Source organism: Falco biarmicus, chromosome 3 (assembly GCF_023638135.1).
Source record: "Falco biarmicus isolate bFalBia1 chromosome 3, bFalBia1.pri, whole genome shotgun sequence".
Classification (NCBI taxonomy): domain Eukaryota; kingdom Metazoa; phylum Chordata; class Aves; order Falconiformes; family Falconidae; genus Falco; species Falco biarmicus.
In genome coordinates this window covers 3,319,122-3,339,731 of record NC_079290.1, presented here as the reverse complement: position 1 = coordinate 3,339,731, position 20,610 = coordinate 3,319,122, and positions in this window count along the sequence as shown.

Here is a 20,610-nt window from a genome sequence, read left to right as displayed (position 1 = left end):
GCCTAGTTCATTACTTTTCTACACCAGTTTATAAGCCGCTGAAAAAAATGAATTACATAAGCCTTTCAGACTAATATTGATCTCCATAATGATGTATGGCCCATCTTTTCAAAGTCTCAGGTGCAAAAAGTACCAGAAAACATAGAATAATTATTCTGTGGAAAGATTTTGTTGACAATTTACATTCTTGGTATTGGGCCAAGATTCTCACACCATCCCTTTAACTCCTGTTTCATATGGAAGCTGCTCTGCAATAAGGATAGAATCCATCTTACCTACCTTGTAGGTGGACTCTGCATAGGCTTTTACATCTGAACGAGTTGTAAAAATATCCTAGATTCCTTGGTCAATGAAAGAAATAAGCAACTGTAGAGGATGCTTCACCCCATCTGTTCAAGGTATATGCCTCTGAATGAGACAGATCAGCTTGCCTAAGTGCTAAGTCTTCCCCATTACCTGCCAGGGAGGGAATCTAGACAGCTAGTTCAGATGTAGACATCTGCACTGTAGATAAATAAATTTAGAAGAGCTTTATTCCACCCTTGATGCCTATAGTGGATTGAGGAGTGGACCGTGACATAGTTCTCCATTACAACATGCTGAGGGTCATGTCCAGTCTTATGAACATACAACACTTTTGAATGGAAGACACATCTCCTGCAGGGTGGAGTGTTGGTTTTGCTAAAGTCATCATCCAGAGCACAGACTCTCTGCTCCCACTACAGAGGATCCTGTGTGGCAGCTGCTGTATCATACCATTTACCAAATGCTTTAATTCATGCCAGAGTTCTAGAAAATTCCAATAAGGAATGGAAAACCTAGCAATGTACAAAATATTTACAGGAGTTAAAACTGTACATCTCTGACATAGAAAAATCACCTCTTTTCCTGCTATTTGTCATACTGAAATAAAGAGATTTTTTACTTGTCACATTACTTTAGACATATTTCATACAACTTGAATGTCTGAGGAAGTATTTTTTGATCTCTATTTGATTCTGCAGCCCCTAATCTCATTACCCCAAATTATGGAAAATAACTTTTTATCTCTGTAGTTAGAGTATGTCTATTGTAACAACAATATCAAATGCTTAGCATATTTCCCAGTGTCCCTTCCATCACCATGCATAAATATATTTACTGTAATTCACCAGTTTTTCATCTTTCACATTAACAGTGAGAAGTCTGCCTGGAATAGCGATTTGCTCTCATATCAATGAATGACATGCTTTACAATTAGGGTAAGTGAGAAACTGAAAATCATGATAATAGCAGAAAAAGTAATATCTACATCATATTTACATAAGGCATCACCCTTTGAAGCAGCAATGACATATCTCTGGACTCAGAAAAAGAGTATGGAGCACTGTCTCTTTTTTTCTAGACAATTTAATTTATAATGAAGACTCATGAGCTTCCCTTCCTCTGTGCTAGATAATCTTTGCTCTTTGGTTCTTGTATAATTTCTGCTGAGCCTGATTTGCATTTTTATATAGGCAAAACGGAAACTACATAAGGTCACTTTCTGCAGGTGTTGTAGGTGACACGTAAGAAAACCTTGGCATCTGCTTTGCATGCCTTTTTTTGCATCCCCATGCATCCTTTTTGCAAGTCAATTTCTCAAACTTAGAGGCAACTATCATTAAGTTTTTATACCACATATACAATTTAAATCTTTCTCAACTTAGGCAACCCAAAATTTCACCCAAAAGTTGCAAGTACATCTAGCTTTTAAAATATATCTTTCATTATAGGCTTACTCTACAGCCAGGACTGTATTTATTCTATCATTCATTAAAGATAAACAGACATTGAATGGTTGGACTGGAGATCCAGTTTTAGATTATTAAAAAGCAACTTTGAAGTGAAGTCAAATATTCACTCAGAAAATCTGGAACTAACAAATTTTATTCTTGTTCTGTCATTAAAAAAGCCTAAAATTTCTGATTCTCCACCCCATCCCTTCTGTTCTTTCCAAAGCCTAGAGATGAGAGAACCAGTGGGGAAATTATTTGATAAATGAAATATTGATAAGACAAGTCAAATGTTCATAAGATCTACCTATTGAAATATGACCAAAAAGAAAAAGTTTCAGCATTCCTTGGGTTTCCATGTGGAACTGAAAGAAGCTTCTCCTGTTATTTCACTGCACCATGGACATCCTCTTTACAAGAAGCTCTTTTCTCAATTTACTTCATTAGGCAAAATGAAGAAGTTCCTAGCTCATGGGACTGCAGAAAAACCTATTTGTTATTAAGTCATTATTAAGAGCAATAAGACACACAACTTTACAACAAACATGGCAGTTGTATACCTTTTGTATCTAACTGGAAAACTTCATTTTCACTGCAAACCTCCAAGAGGTTTACGAAGTTCCCCTGAGCATCCAAGAACATGGAAACTCAACTATTAGTTCTCTTGAAGTACTGCAAGATGTTGGTTTGCTGAGGAAAAATTCTTCAAAACCAAACAAAATTTGACACATCAAAATTGCATTCAATTCAAAGCAATAACGTTAAAGTGCAAAGGGATCCATGCCCTAAGCATGAATGACTTATTGTAGAATGTAATGGTCTACCTGAAGAAAAAGTCGATGCATTCACCCTGTCTGCAGTGGGGTGCAAAAAAAGTCAAGTTAAATGATGCTGCAGTGACCACAGGAATTTTCTCTTCCGCTTTCCACTGTGTTCATGTTGTGGATGGATCTTACCATGGTTATACTTTCCACATTACTATTTTCCAAAATTTCATTGTGGTGGTTTGACCTTGGGTGGTGGGTTGACCTCGGCTGGACACCAGCAGCCCACCAAAGCTACTCTATTACTCCCCCTCCTAAGCTGGACAGGGTGAACAATACGACAAAAGGCTCATGGGCTGAGACAAGGACAGGGAGAGATCGCTCCTCAGTTACTGCCCTCATGGGCAGCACAGGCTGCACCGGGGGAAGTCAATTTACTGCCAATCCAGTCAGAGCGGGCCAGTGAGAAATAAACCCGACCCTCAAAGCACCTTCCGCAGCGCTCCCTTCTCCCCGGGCGCAGCTCGGCTCCTGCCCGTCCCTGCCCCCTCCCAGCAGCAGCACAGGGCTACGGGCACTGAGGGCCGCGCTCAGCTTCTCGCTCCTTGTCTCCCCCGCTCCTCGTTCCTCTCTTTCCCTGCCGCAGCGTGTCCCCCCCGCGGGCGCAGCCCCCCCGGCCCAGCCGGCCCCAGCCCCCCCGCCCCCGGGGGCACAGGCCCTGCCCCAGCCCGGCCCCAGCCCGGGCTCCTCCCCGCGGGGCCACAGGCCCTGCCCGGAGCTGCCCCGGCGCCGCTGCCCGCGGGTCACAGCCCCCTGCGGGCACCCCCTGCCCCGGGGGGGGCCCTGCCCGGGCTGCGGGGGGGGAGCTGCTCCCCCGGGGGCTCCGCGGGCCGGGGGCGCCGCGGGCTGGGGGGGAATCTCTGCTCCGGGCCGGGAGCGGCTCCGGCCCCTCCGGCGCTGCCCGGGGGCTGCAGGGCCGCGGCTCCCACACAGCTCGCTCCTCTCCCGCTGCAAGTTGCTGTGCGGGTTGTTCCCGCTTCTTCAATACGTTCTCTCAGAGGCGCTGCCGCCGGCGCTGATGGGCTCGGCCTGGGCCGCCGGCGGGGCCGTCCTGCAGCCGGCTGCGTCGGCTCCGTCGGACACGGGGGAAGCTTCGGCACCTTCTCACAGAAGCCACCCCTGTAGCCCCTCCATCCCCAAAACACTACCACATAAACCAAATAAATTTATATAACTTACTTTTATCAGTAGAAGTGCTATAATGAAAAAAGGATACCATAAATTCTGTGTCAAGACTAAAACGAGTGTCACTGACATGTTTCCGCAAGAGGAATGAGTGAGAAGTATATCAAGAAATAACAGCAAAATAAGTGTACAGGATTTCCTCCAAACTTAAAAAGGAATGGTTATGCTCATCCTTCTTACATTTTGAAATTTAGCTATAGTGCTTAAATGGAGGAGGTATATGCCACAGGTTCTCTGCATCACCAGCAGTGAAGACAGGACACTTCTACAGCCTGTTTCAACACCCACAAGCTGTGATGTTAGTCAGGTGGGAACCTCAGACTTGTTGTCACCTACACAGCAGTTAACGAACTGCCTATTTCTACACTCCCAATGTACTTTTATTGTACTACTAGCAGCCTGCAACAATTTTAAGGAATTTCTTAAGTAGGCAAGAAAGAAACAGGAACCCACCTATTTTCTGGGTACCAAGACATATATCTGTGTGAACGGTAAAATCAACTGTATTACAACGATACAGGACTGTCATGTTCTTATGCCTTCCTTACCAGCAGAATATTTTCACAAGGATGAATAGCATTCTTATTTCAGCACCTCATTTTGACACCTCAAAGTAAATTAAATGTATTCATTACTGTACTTAGAGCAAGGAATTTTTTATGAATCAAGCTTAATATTAATTCTCAATGATTTTGCACAACTGCATCCTGTCTGATCTTTACCAAACTTTATTGTCCTGTAATAAATAAATACGTTGAATTTAGGAAAACCGGGTGAGGAAACCACCCCTGCCAAGCTGCTATTTACCGCTGCTTCAGGTTGACAAGAAATGGAAGGACAGTACGAGTTGTGATGTACCACCACTAAATCACATTTACTATGACGTAGCGGCATACTGGGAGATGCTTGCCACCCTTGCTTTAAATATGATAGAGGAATATCTCCTTTCCTCATCAACTTAGCCTAAAGCAAAGAACAGCAAGTTTAAGATCCTTTTATCAGGCAGTGCTGAAGTGTGAGAAACAATGAGTCAATTAAAGTCAGCCCAGAGAAGGGTGTTATACTAATTCAAACTCAGTTCATTTCACTGGCATGCCAATTTTTTTTCCATTTTATGTCATTGTTTTATCTTTTCCCTCTTTCTGAAAAAAAGTTAAACTCTGTGCTGGTAGTTTTTCATGCCATGAATAAATATTTCTGTTGCTACAAGTTAACTATTAATGTTCAAAGCACACCAGATGATATAAAAATATGCAGTAATAATCCTACTTGAAAGAGCTTAAAGAAATGTTTGTACATCTAGGAATCCAGCAGATGCTTCAGTCTAAATAAGGATTTCCCACTGCCAGAAATATAGACTGTTTAAAATAGTTTAAAATATCGCTAGTTTCCTTTTACTGACATTTGTGGATGTTTCACATCAATCATTTAACTTTTTAACTACCAGGTCAATCTGTCCCGTACAAATCACTTGTTCTGGGGAGGAATATCAGTTTCCATCTGATGGAATATTTCATCAGCTGCTTCAGAAAACAAAACAAAACTCATCAATGTAAGGGGGAAACATTCAAAATCAGTCTTTGGTGCACTAATGATTAAGGCAAATGGAAAGGGACTGGAATTTCCTTACACTCAATTTATAACTTAAACACATTAACAAAACTGTACTGTTCCACCCTTTGTTTTGGTTTGTTTTTTTTTTTTCTTTCTTTTTTCTTCTCCATTTTCATTTTCCTCATACAGAATTATCTAACTTTATGTGTCTCAACCTCATTAAGCTTGGATTTGAGCTGAGTGTCTTGAGGAATGCAGCAGCTCAGAATTAATGATGGCATATTGCTTAAAAAAGAAAGCAGAAGTATTGTTAATGATGACATATTGCTGAAAATGAACAGCAGTTCACAAGATAGCTGGAAGCTCGAAATCAATGTTATAGCTTCTATGATTTGAAAGAGTCAAGTTCAGTCCTGCACTGGTCCACTTTAAACTGCTCTGTGCAGCTTCTTTTCTGGTATTATCATATCTGATGTGCATCTGTACATTTCTGATGCTGCAGTTCAGCATCTAATAGGGCATTGTGGTAACCAGCAAGAATTAAAATTAAATATATTTTTCTCCATTTCCTTTCAACTGATCTGTAAGTGGAGGATGCGAAAGGAGGGGGTGGAACCTCTATTCAGTATGTAAATATTTTTATTCTACCCATGGTACTTTAAGGATACTAAATACTTTGTTAAGAGTGAGGAAAGGGAAGGTTGGTGTTAAGTGGGGAGAAATAAAAATGAACAGAACATTATAATCCTTCCATCTTTAAAGAGGCATGTTTTGTTGCTTAAAGAAATAAAAATAAGTAAAAAAAGAAAGCTTATTTTTCAGTATGCAGTCTCTCAACATAGAAAATATCTCAACACATGGATCAGTTGTTCTCCCATCCTGGTAAAGGTTAAAGGGAGATAAGAGGTAAAATCCTGTCTGTCTCTGCAGGATGAATATCCTCAAAAATCCACTCTTTCCTTAGTAATCTGTATTATCTACTGATTTTTGAAGGTGAATAAGTTGCTTTACTAGCTGAGTGGTCACCAGACTGTCTCCTGAGATTTTGCTTCTCTCCATGTTGGAGAAAAATGAAGAGCGTCATGTAAGTTCTTGGCTAAGGATGCCTTTTCCTTTCATATGGGAAAAGCTTTTGAGATTATTTAATAGAAGTGGTTGAGACTCTACCACTTTTCTGTCTATTTTCACCCCAACAGACAACAGCGGGACATTGCATTACATCCTGTGACTTAATCCAATGGAGTCTCTGTTATGCCAGGGAACCCTATACTGCTTTCCATTATATAAATATAGCCATGCTCAAAGAAGTCTTTAGAAGTGCTTAAACACTGTTTAGGTCTGCACAAAACTCTCAATTTTATTTTTGACGTGAAGATGTGTGCATTTTAAAACTTTCTTTGAGCATATCCAAAACTGTCTGGATTTGAAAGAACAGAAGAGTTCAGAAACTATCTCATTTCCAATGCCCAATTAATACAATAAGCTATAAAATTTAGATTTCTTCCTGAGCACCTCAGTGGGTTTAATAATTTAGAATCTCTGATTTAACAACACAAACTGTCAAAGTTGAGGTGTTTATGGACATAATAAAGCAACAGACTTTTTATTTTCATTGTATTTTTCGTATTAAGATGATCCCTAGAGGAGAATGATGAAACAACAGAGATGATTTCTTCTTTGGAATAGTTTGGAGATGTAATTCAATGATGGCTTTAGCTAAAATATAAAAACTGTCTTTAAAAGAGGAAAGATGCAAAGACTTCCCATGATGACTCCCTTTGCATTTAGGTAGGATGTCACGTTCCCCATTGCAGTCTTTCTGGTCCACTCATCTGATCATTACAATGTCTTGCTGTAAAAGGATGTATGTGGCAGGTGAGGGGTTGCAACTTTTTTCTAACTTGATGGATGAATGTTCTGTGACTTGTAATAGGAAATATTTGAAGATTATGAGAGCTTTGACTTACTGTTTGTGGGTTTTATTCCTTTTTAGCTCCATCGCCAAGGCTGAAGAGCCTCGTTCTTTCTCTTCCCTTCTCAATCATCTTTTTCTGACCATCCAAAGGCAATTGGGTGTCTCTGTATTTTCCCAGTATGCTCTCAGCTCATTCTTAGTACCAACACAGAACTGTGCTTTCTGGAGCTTTGCTATATATTATGGGATGGTTTGTGTGGGAATAATAATCTGTGAGCTTCTAGCCAGGCAGGGAAAAAAAGCAAACAAAAAAAGAATTCAGATGCTTAGTTGAAACTGCTTTTAACTGAAAAATCTAATTTTTGCTTGAATATGGTCCTATTATGGGCTTTCTCAGTAATCTAGACATTCCCTGTCATGAAACCTGTAGGACTTCAGGAGCCTGGTGATTTTTATTCTATTGAATTGAGCCAAAACTTATCAATTAAAGACATAAGATCTGGCTAACAGAAAATGATAGGACAGGCAAAAGGGCAATGTGATTCCACAAAATCTGCTTCCTTGGAAAAGCTGTGCCTGGATATTTGGTGTCTAACCTTAGGAGCCAGATTAGCATGTTGCTTGTTGTGTCATTGGCTTTGGGATGTCTAGCTCTGTAAATGCATTGTAAAGGGAGCCTAGTTCCACATCATGCTCTAGGCACCTCAGTGGTGGTTATTGTGGCATATTGAATTCTATGTCTTATTATACTGAAGTAATTACAAGCTGGTTTGGATTCAGTAACAATACACTCAAGCTCTTAAAACAAATGAAATAACTGAGATCTTTTACCATATGCTTTGACTCCCAAAACCTACAGATTTAAGACCCATATCCTTCATTTTTTGGTGTTCATTGGAATGTTATCACCTTTAAACTACCCCTGGCCTGAAGAAAATATAAATATTCTGTTAACACCATGTAGAAGACCCTTTAAAACAAATTTATCACTCCCCCAGCCTAGGTGATTTTTAACTGTCTAGTTCACAAAATTTAACAAAAATAAATACCCAGTAGTATCTTGAAAATTTGATGAAAAGCTTAGACTACACCCATGCTAGTAAATTAAACTGGGCAAAAGAATTCAGCTAAACACTGGTCTTTATCACAAGTGTAGTTAAATAGGCAGAATGTTTTTCACATTGTTTTGGCCCTTGCCAACTAACAGTCTCCTAAATCTCTTTTCAAACATAGTTAGTGACTTAGCACAGACCACAGATCTTTTCAGGTAGTTATTTGCTTTGTCTGTGGCCTTACTGTCAAGCTGACTTTAATACTGCATACTATTAAACTGTAATATTGTTTAGTACTGTATACACAAACCATTCTATTCAAGCTGGCTTAAGTTCAAGAGGAGCACTTTTACCCATGTTTTATAGCAAATATACACAGCACAGAAGAGGTAAAGTAGAAGACTAGATTAATATACGGTAGAAGGGATCGTGTCACAGCACTATCAAAACTAGCCAGCTGCAACAAGGCTTTTACCATCCCATACCAGGTTAACTTCAGGAAGTAGTTACCGTGCCTTGCCCCAGCACGGCCACCAATCCCCCACAAGGTTTCAACAGTTCATCTACTGTTCATGCTGTTTCCTCATACTCTTCAGGCCAGCCCCTCTGCTTTTTGCCTCTGCTGCATCCTTCTTCTTGTCTCTCCTACATCCAGGGCACTCTCTCCCTCTGCTTCCTCCAGGTCTCTCTTCAACAGCTGCTCCTCTTCCATCCCCCTTAGAGCTATTTAACTACTTAGCAGGAACCAGCCACAGCTGCACCTTGTCCACATCAGCCAACCCACCGCCCCTGAAGCCAGCCCACAGCTGGATATTGTTAATTAACCCAGCTTCATTCCTCTACAGGATCACCTAAAGGTTAAATAAAAACAGAATCTGAAGCAGAAAAAACATCATAGAATATGTAGGGAAAATAAAAAGGAAGCCGGAAAGTCTAAAGAGAGAAGTAAGTGGCAAGAAAGAAGTGTGTGTGTCTGGGGTGGAATGGGAACACCAGAATTAGCAGTGTAGGACAAAACCAGTCACAGACCTGACAGGGAGCTTGAACTTTATTTGAAAGATTGCATGTATCTTTTGTATCATTGAACATTATTTTTGTTCCACAGCTAACATGTTGCTTGATTAATGGAAACATAATTAAATCAACACAAAGTTGAAAAGAAAGGAATTGAAAACCTGAGATTTTAAAATAGCAGCTTCCTTTCTCCAAACATAATTTTACTATTTATGAACAATTCTTTTCTGTGTTAGTAGCCTGTGGTTGTTGTTGTGTTAATGAAAAGGGTCAACACCCTCAGCTAAAATTTATCCACTTTGTCAAGGGCACGTACATCAAAATTCCCTTTCCCAAGTTCCCATTTACCTGTTAAAGACCATTAATGCACAGGGAGAATGGTAGTCTAGCTGAGTTTGGAGAACAGAGGGAAATAATACAATTACAAACATCTTAAACTTCAAGGTTTTTCATGTGTCACCAAACTTTTATTGAGAAATTAAGGGAAATTAGGTAAAGGCATTATTTGGCTAAGCATCATGAAAAACTAACAAGAATCAGCTCACCAGAATAGCACCTTTAGGGACACGGAAGAAATGCCCCTTTAGGAATGTCTTAATCTAGAGAGGGACAATTTTTTTCCTGCACATTAAACAGCTTCTAAAATATAATAAAAAAGCTGTCTTTTTTTCTGCTTATCCCTTTACTTTGCATAAGATTTTTAAGGTAAAATTCAAAGTCCTGCTTCAAAACCTGCAGTGATGACACTGCAACTTCTTCTGAGGCTGCTGGTATGCATTGGACCAGCTGTGACAGCTAACAAAACTTAAATCATGTATATTATTGTATGGGTCACCCTCTCTAGTACACTTGTACTACTACTTTGTGCACTAGGAATAGTGCAAGGTGGTATTAGGAATAACAATGGATAGGAACAGCGGCTTTGCCACTGTTACCTATTGTGCCCTGAAGGGAATGCTCTGTACTGTGACCCCCAATTACCCTCTTCCGCTCCTCATTTTATATGAAGTTAATACTCTTACCTGTGTCTCTGTATTTCAGTCAACATCTGCAATATAAAAGAGAAAAACAAGGTCTGTGAAAATCCAGGTAGACAGGACAGTATTTTTTGAAAGGATCTGGTGATTTCTTCTGGCATTGAAAACAACAGCAAAGTTTCCATTGACTTCACTATGAACACAAATATGATTCTTTTTGTCATTCTCTGCCTCTTCTGTCCCTTCATTCATATGCATAGCAACACCTTAAGTCATCCATATTCATATTTGATTGAGTATTTTATAGTAACATGTTTACATCTACAATCTTATTGCATTGGTCCTACTGTGAAGACATTTTCTCCCCTTCAAAAAGATAATAAAAATCACTGTCAGCTTACAGTCAATCACAATTACGCAAGTGTGTCATGGTGTGACTGGAAATAATCCCTGTGGATTCACTGAACAAACTGCTGCACTTTTGTACCCTTTGAAGTTCACTCACAGAATGTATGTACCCCATATAGTCCCACCCCCTATGGAGCTAGACCTATGAAACTAGTTTTGTCTTGCTCTCACCTATCAGTGTTGCTACTGCATCTACTAACATGAGTGGCATTGTGTTAGTAGGAGCAGCAGCACAGTTACAGTGGCAGGAGTAGTGTCGGCAGAACCAGGAAAAACCTGTCTCAAGGCTTTGAACGCAACCCATTCAAAGGGACTCCCAAGGACTTACACTAGCAGCTCAAAATGATCTGTGTTCTGCTTGGAGGGGTGAGGTAGTTCATTATGAATCCTCAACAAGTTCATCTCAGTAGTCATGAATTATGCTGAACAACCAGACTCGGTTTTTTTCCCCTTTCTGCAGTTCAGATTTAATCTTAATCTCGGTTTTCCACCTATTCTGTGAACAATATTCAACAATTTGGATGGCATTAACTGCCTTGGTGGAAGATGTGTATCAAGAAATTGTGATTTTACTGAGAAGAGGATGAATTCTTTTCCTACCTTCAGCTGGTGTTGAGAACCAAAAACTGCCAAGACAAAATAAAGCTTATAATTGGCAATCGTAAAAACTATTGGTACATAATAGCCATCTCAGATAAGCATCAGAGCTGGACAGGTCTCATGTTGCACTGCCTTTACCCTGTGGTCTCTGCAGACACGTCCATGCTTCTATCAAAAGGAAGAAGGGATGCTCTTCTGGGAATATCTCACCCATCTATCTTCAATCTTCAGAGTTATTAATGTAGTTACTTCTATTTTTATGGTGCCTTTAAAAACCCATATCAAACTTGGAAATGCACTGTCTGTACAGCTGTCAGTGTCTTAGGTAGGTCATTTATGGCAGAGACATCCACAGTTATCTCTCCATTAGGTGTTTTTCTTTCCATCACTAAAAAGGCTGAGGACTTCTAAATCAAAAAAAGCTCTAGACTGTTGTTTTAGAATAGGTTCCAGGGTGGTCTGTAGGCTTGCACCAGATGTTCCCAACCTTTGTTGGAGGAGATGCTGTATTACCAACTTCAGTGAAATCTTTACGGGGCCCCTGGGAGAGGGGGAGCAGTGCTGTACATTTTAGAAGGTCACTGTTGCTGTTGTGTCCCTGGAGAAGAGCAGAAAGAAAAGGAAAATGTGGGAAAATGTGAGGAAAGCACTCTGAATGGAAGAGACAGTGTCACTTAAGAGCTGTCACCATTAAACACGCTTACCCATGTTTCTCAGCATGTCCAGGCATATTTTCTAGCTTTTGTAAGCTAGGCAGCCCATATGTTCCCAAAAAATGATTTTAAAATACAAGTTTACTTACCAGACAAGATTCCCCAGTCTCTCTAAGCTCTCTCACTGTTTGCTTCATTTAGAATGACATTTAATTAAATGAACAAGGACAGACATTGTTTCTCCATGGGAGTGGGGGTATATGCAATATCTTGATGAGTTGTTAAAAATAAAGAAAAAAAGAAACAGGAGTGGTCAGAAGGTAATTACTTTTTATGCCTTTTCAGACATGAGTTCCTCTTCCAGACAACAATGTTGAAGTAATATTATTAAGAGACATTTGTCTTAACCATGACTTCGCTACTAGCATTGAAATTTTCAGAGGCAGAAACCCCCTTCCGTTCAACCCTTGCCAGTTTTGTCTTAGCATTTATTTTTTTTTTAAAGATTTTTATTTTGCAAAGCATCACTTGTAGGTCATCCAGTCTAACTCCCAGCTCAAAGGAGGGGCAGCTAGTGCAAGTTGCTCAGGGCCATGTCCAGGTGGGTTTCAATATCTCTGGGGATGGAGATTCCACAGCCTCCCTGGAAAACCTGTTCCAGTGTTTGACTATGCACACAGTAATACGTTTTTTCTTATGTTTAAACACAATTTTCTTTATGTCATTTTGTGTCCATTAACTCTTGTCTTCTTTACTGGTTGTCACCAAGAAAAATGTGGCTCCATTTGCTTTACTCCCCTCATTAGGTATTTATACATGTTGAAAAGATCTTCCCAAGCTTTCTCTTCTCCAGCCCCCAAAATCACAGCAAAAATACTACTTATGAAGAGGGTGATATAATACAGGGTGATATATTTTATCCCCTGATCTCACATAAAGATTAATTAACAGATAATTATCAATTAAGAATTAACAACGGTTAATAAATTAACAATAATCAAAGGATTCTCCGCATGCTTTTAGCATACAGAATAGAAACTACTTCACTGTTTTTTAATATATTCAACCCAACACATACCAAGTATATTTAAGTCTGTCTCTTATTTCTGGCACTGGAAACAAGGAAAATATGTTTATTTCAGTACATGAAGTTGGAAATTACTCTTCACTTCATGTAAGTGTTTTTAGTCCAGCAATTACAGAATATTTTAAATACTAACAAGAGTAGATGAAATACTTTTTCATTACCAACTGCTTCCATACCATTAAACTATGTGTAGATAAAATCACAAATCAGCCTAAGATTTAAGAATTTGGTCTCTCTGAACAGAATACGTAGATCTCATTTATTTTGCCTTTAATCAATTCCTTAAGTAAAAACCAAGGGAAATAAGCAACAAGGATCTTCTTTTTGTAATGAAACTATAGTGGGCACTATCGATTTATATTAAACTGTCTTCCCAATACTTCTGTGGAAATCAGACCTTACTACAACAATGTCCAGGAGATGAGTTGTGAAAATATTAGAGTTTGTTTTCTAATAAAATTGAGGAGCTGCCACTGAGATTGGGGCTAACTACAATAGTCAGTTCAGGTCCAGCAGGAACTATGGTCCATGCATAGCATTACTTATTTAGATTACATGTGATAACTCCTTGAGTTGTCCCATACAATAGTCTGGGCTTTCTGTTGGTCTTCTACAATATGAGCTGAGCCAAAGCAGCCCATTTTGGAAGCTGTAGGTAGGAAGCAGAGGGGAGCAGAAGACAGGAAAATTTAAAATTTGAATCAACCCTAGAAGAATTCCAGGTGCAGTTCAAAAGCATTGAGTTATTTTAAATCTAAACACTTACACCGTGAACCTCTTACTAGAAGCTGTAGCCTCTGGCTAGAAGCACAGTAAAGCAGGTCCAAAATAACATATTTCATTAATTTTATTACATTTAAAAGAACACCACATCCCGCCTGGATGGAGCATGCATCTTCAGAACTGAATTTGTACTGTTCTGTGCCTTAATTTAGAATTGGCTATGCATATCTGTACTAAAAAGTAGGCTAATTATCTGCTTGCAACAATACACCCTCTAGTTATCCTTCAGTGTTTTTAACAGAGAGATACTCTTCATGTTTACATTTAAGTCTTCATTTTTAAAGAAAGGAAGAGCTGAGGGTGTGTAATTTAAAGGGAAAATCCATACAAGTTAATCAATAGAGCAAAGCATATCACCAGAAGCAAATTATCATTGCATTCGCTTTTGCCTGTGCAAGAATGCCATGTGAGGCTTCATCATTCAGTGACGCAAAATCAGACAGTGAGTGGCAGGTCTGTAGTGTGATGCTGGAAGAGTACCTTTTTTTCTAGAAAGCTGAAAACTCAGTGATGCCCCACAGTCAGTTTAGCTCATTGCTTTAGGTGAGTATTTAAGCTTGATGCAAATGTAACACATTTAGTTGATCTAAATTGGTTTTCAAACTTTTTTTAAATTTTATTTTATTTCTTTTTTATCATAGAAATAATGAAACCTTTTTAAATAAAAATCCTTTTAAACAGTCACTGGACCTTGAAATCTAAAAAAAGTTGTCTACTGGAGTCCTTCAGCCAAGGAAACATAAAGGGAAGGAATCCATTGATTAATGATAGATTAGATCTGTACTGCACACACACATAATGCTGAGCATAAACAATTAAATAGCTTTCCACAGAATGGGGCTATTGCTTTCAATTCCAATAAATACAAAACTTCACATGGGTTGTAATCGTATAATGTTCTATTTCATAAGAAGCAATGGAAAGGCCAAGGAATAAATGCAGTTAGCTTAGTCATTCCATTCCATTTTCCACTATATAATACAATATAATGTATACTAGGTAATATACGGTGTATATTATATATGATGTATATTATATAATATTAATACATATGCATGCATATAAAATATAAATCTAACTCCCTATAAAGTTTTACACACATAATTCATGTGCTTATATATATATTAATAGATTTACCTCATTTTTTCCCTTACTAATGTTCATCGTCAGTCAACACAGTTTTGAAGAGAAGGCAGGATGGCTACTGCTGTGGTGGTTAGGCAGATCCTAGGGAAGATGGTGAACCAGATTTGCTCTTGAAATTGAGGAATTGGGTCCTTTGGGGTCAGATGAAAACCTGTTGGCTGAGGACTGGGAGAAATTATGAATGCTTTCAGCAGAAACTGTGAGTACTGCCTGTGCGGCTAGGTGTAGGCAAAGTACAGAATGGAGAAAGTAAGTGGGTCCTGAAGGTGAGTGAAAGAATTCTGGAGTACAATGTATCAGCAGTAAACACAGAAATGTGCAGAAAAGCAGGCAAGGAGCAGTGTTAAGTACGGCTAGTGAGGCCGCTGAGCGGTACGTGTAGCTTGCCTGCGTGAAGACAAGAAGATTCTTAGCTGATACTATAAAATACTAAGCATTGATCAAATACATTTCACTGTTCAGAAGTCATTACACATGTATCCTTTATCTTCTCAGATGTTACTAACCTAAGATGCGAGCCAACCAGGATCAGGCTATTCCTGAGCAGCTTCCAAGTCCAGTGATACTGAAGCCATTGCTTTGGATGAAGCCTTTGGATGGAAATTTCACAGTTTATTTGTTGCATCCAGTTTTAGTTGTATTATTCACAGGTGATCATGAATATCAGAAATAAACCATAAACTAGAAAGTATAAATGTTTGTTAAAGCTTCAGGAAGATCAGTTCAGTTGCCTACTTAAGCTACTTAATGGCAAATGAGTTGTCATACTTTATCTGAAGTGTCCATGTGGGTCCTGCAAGATACAAAATAGGATCTATAGGAGACATATCTCCTTCTGGAGCAGTGGTTGGAGGGTAAGTGGGTATGTTATGGCAGATCCAAAGCTACTATATGCCTGTGTTCAGGCAAATCTACCTTGCCTCTTTTGCAGAGATACACAGCTACTTTGAATATTTTGGTGAAAAACTTTGCTAGAAATACTTTGCATTTTTGTGACCAGCTCTGATTATGCCTTTAACAAACTGATTTCTTCTGTACTATTTAGCACTGCCTACTGCTCAAATGACCTCATACCAAGTCTTGCTTAATTAATACCGGTAGAATATATTGCAAATGAAACCTCTAAAACCACACAGAATGCTAAATAAATAGAATGGATAATTGCCACCTGACTTCTTACTCCAGCAGATTAATTCAAGTTGAAAGTACTGTCTTCACAAAAAAAAGGAAGGTTGACCTAGGGAACAGGGGTTTTTTCTTAGATTCAAGAGTCTGGGACTCAAGTCCCAGTCTACACCATCCTTCCTTTCATGAACTTGTTAATCATCCTCTTTGTTCTTCAGCTTTCCAGCCACATAGATTATTACCTTTACTTTACTTAAATAGGATGAACACGCTAAAGGCGGAGAGGTCTCAGACACCACAGTAATGATGAGACATGAGTTCTCACACCAAGTCTATTTTGTCTCTATTAGGTTGCAGGTATGCATTTTATTCTAGCTGTAAAAAAAAAAGTAAACTTAAAAATTGTTTGCTGTCTTGACTAAGTATGTCTCAGACGGTTGTTAGTAGTGTTTTGTCTTCATGAACATCAAAATGATCAAAATGAGCCTGGTAAGGGAATTCACTTTGCTCAGAACTAGTGGTGCTTTCTGTGGCTGCAGTGCATGAGGCAGATTACAAAGCAGGACAACTACACGAAGAGGCAACAAGCTGCTGAAGCAAGTTGGAAATCATATCTTCAGATTAGGCCAGTGATTGCCATGAAGAGACATATTAGTCTACCCTGAAACGTTTTTCTATCTGGCAATGAAATAATGAATTACATAATTTCCTTTTATTCATGTACAAAATGTTCTGAAACCTGACTCTTAACACCATTCTCTTTTCAATATTTCAATTTTTCCTTATTTCTTTTTTCTCCTTCTGTCTTCTGTTTAAACCAACAGCATAGCTATTATTAGAACATGCTCTGTATATATTAAATCCATTTATTTACATATAATATTTGCTCTTCACTGAATGAAGAATGTCTTAATCCATGACCAGGGTTTTTTTGCCTATTAAGGAATCACATGTATAAATACTGTTTAATTAAATAACTTTAATTCATGATTGATAGAGCTACTAAAGGTATTCTCCCATATACAGTTAAGAAATGGAGAAAATAGAAAATTAAAACTTTACCTTTCATAAGAAAAACGAAAGTTAAAAAGTAGTTAATTTTGATCTGAGATAGTATTTGTGTGCAGTGATCATACAGTTAATTCTGTTCAGTTGATGGCAGAATTCATCAACTACAAAAAAACCCAATCACTATTACATTTACATAAATCCAGATATGAAAAATTGGGTAAAAACCCTGATAAAAGAGGATTTAAAATAGGATTCATAATCTTCTAAAAGGCTTTGTGAGCATAAGGCTGGATGTACCTTTGCATTTGTCTGTTGCACAAATCTAGATATACACACAGGCTTACACTTTGCTTCATTGTGAAATACAACACTTAGGCACACACTCACTATGAGGGTGGTGAGACACTCAAGAGGTTGCCCAGAGAAGCTGTGGATGGTCCATCCCTGGAAATGTTCAAGGCCAGGCTGGATGGGGCTTTGAGCAGTCTGATCTCATGGAAGGTGTCCCTGGCCATGGCAGGGGGGTGGAACTAGATGATCTTTAAAGTCCTTCCAACCCAAACCATCCTCTGATTCTATGAATATGGTTCGTTAATGATTTCTGACAAATTTAATCAATGGAAATAATTAGCCTCCTACCTTTTTCTTCTAGAATCACCTGCTCTCTAAAGGCCTATGACTTTCTTTCTGCTCCCTATTCTACAGAACAAACTCATTTCCTAGCCCATTTCTTGATTCTAAAATTACTTAGACTGGTTAATTATATACAAGATTGTGAAAAAAAATCCCCAGAGAGATATAAAAAACCCCACAAACCGATGTGTGGCTACAACAGAAGCCAATACAAATTTCAGTTAATCAGAGAAAGGTAAGAACCCTTTAACCCTGAGACACATTATGCAATTCTCAAAACCACTAAATGACTGCTTTTCTGCTGGAGAAAAGCTAGCACTCCCAGTTGATTAGTGTACAAAAAGCATTTTTTCTTTTTTTATTGGCAGCTCAGCTCAGTTAAGGAAGGATAAAGTTAAGGTGTTGAGATTATGGACAGAAAATGATACTAACATCTTGTAATTCTATTATCAAAAGCAGCCCTATTACAATATGTGTCTATGCACACACTGCTAAAGGGAATAATACCACCTGAAAACAGGTAACAAAGCATCGGCTGTAAGACAGGAGGTTCACCTTGGGTTTTTTTGTTACATTGAGTAAGCTTTATCTGCAGCTCTTGGACCATTTCACCCCACCTAATTATAAATGCTTACATGAGACAGCTCAGACAACTTGAGCTGTATGCAAGTATCTGGTGCTGTTCAAAGTTCCTTGATAGATCTTACCTGACCACCAAACAAGAGGTCAAGGTCAGATCCTTCATATGTTCTGTGTCAAATCAGGTTCTGTAGTTATTTTGGGTATCATAGAGTATGTTAGGTAGTTTTAGAAGCCAATGTGTGAGCACCTGAATCAAACCACCTGGCTCCCTTTATAGTCAGTCAAAAGAAACAGATACCTCAGAATGGGAGGTGGGATCTGAATGATGGTCTACAGGTGCTTGTGTCTCTTCAGTTAATTTGACTTAAAAAATAAAGGTGGGAGATTCCTCCAGGTAAAGATAGATGTGTACTGTGAAGATCTACAGCTGGGCAGACCACTTGGCTTTCTTCATAATCAGTGGAGAGTTAATTCTTATAATCGTTGGTATTTGAGATGCAATTCTTCCTCTAAGGTTTACTATTGTTATCGAGGAATTATATCTAAACTTTAGTGGCTGTTGACAAGAGCTACACTAACTGCAATGGCAGCCTCCATAACTGACTGAAATGAAGACAATCTACGTTACAGATACTTAAGGAGTAATTTATTTTCCTGAATACAAAACTTTCTATTGCTGTCTGAGATGCCCAAAAATATCTGAAGCATCCAGATAGATAAAATACAGCACCTACATGCTTCTGGAGCACCAACTGATGGTAAAGTGCTGATGCCTTAGGTATCTAAAATTGCACTACGTGCATATGTGCAGAAAATTTGCGTCCCCCATTAAAGCTAGAAAGCTCTAAAGCATCTGTGCCCTGCCAGTTGCTAGAAGTGACTGTGGTAAGGTAATTTTCTCTGATTTTTCAAATCAGCGCATATAGCAGTTATGAGTTTACTATGAATGTTTCCCACCCTAATCTGTCACGCGATAAACAGATTTTCTTCTTTCTGCTACCTATGTAACCTGGTATTAACTGTCTTCATAATGGAACATAAGGGGGTGAACATCACACTACTGGGTTTGCATGGCAAATTCAGCCTCTGCTCATAATTTCAGCACTTCATTTTAGTAAAGTCAACTGAATCTATGGCTTAATGTGGGATCGAGACTAGTGGTCGTGACAATGAGGAACAACACACACACAAAAAAAAGCACCACATTTTAATCTTTATACTGGCAGTTAGACGTCTATTCCAATACTTTCCTTAAATCTAGACAAGTATTTTCTAGAAGCCTCAGCTGCACTTGGCCAAAATAACTTAACATGACACTTCTGTCTGTTCAAGCCTAAATGCCACAGCGAATACCTATTACAGCAGTTCATCAGCATGGAACCACACTCTAGCACCAGGAACAGGAAGGAGCAGTGCTGCAATCCACTTAAAGTGCAAAGGAAATCAGCAGGAATCATCGGAATGGATTTGGATCAGGATGCATCAAGACTACCTCTAATTTGTGCATAAAAACTGCTGATACTTAACGCTGTTACATGGTTTTGATTACACCATTAGCAAGTGCAACCTAAAAGGAAGCAAAATACATTTTTGGCATTTTGGGAGGTTATTTCCTTAAAATTGAATGATGGAAAAGAATTCCACCTTGTGGAATAAAGAAGTCCTGCAATAACAAATGCCAAAAGATTGGCATAATTTTGAACAGACAGGTGTTAAGTTTTGTAAGGTAAAAGAAAATGGGAAGATTTTAGATATGTCTAGAGATGAGGGTGCCTTGGCTGGGTTGAATAGACAAGATAATGAATGCTAAAATGGTTTCATTCTTGACAGTGACTTCAGTGACAGGAAAGAAATAAACATAACAGGGAAGCACACCCCCATTTCCATTTGTGATGCTGACAGAGACAATGACATGCTCGTATTTAACATTCCCTATTGCAAATCCAGTTTGGTTGTAACACCTCTATTTCAATGCAAAGAAAGCTGGTTACACACTGGCACTGAATTACTTTACATCCTCCCAGCTGCCAGCTGTCCTGTTAATGGAGTACTGTGCCCTGCCAGTTGCTAGAAGTGACTGTGGTAATTTTCTCTGATTTTTCAAATCAGCACGTATAGCAGTTATGAGTTTACTATGAATGTTTCCCACCCTAATCTGTCATGCGATAAACAGATTTTCTTCTTTCTGCTACCTATGTAACCTGGTATTAACTGTCTTCATAATGGAACATAAGGGGGTGAACATCACACTACTGGGTTTGCATGGCAAGGTCTTAGGAGTGGGGGAGCTACAGGGGTGGCTTCTGT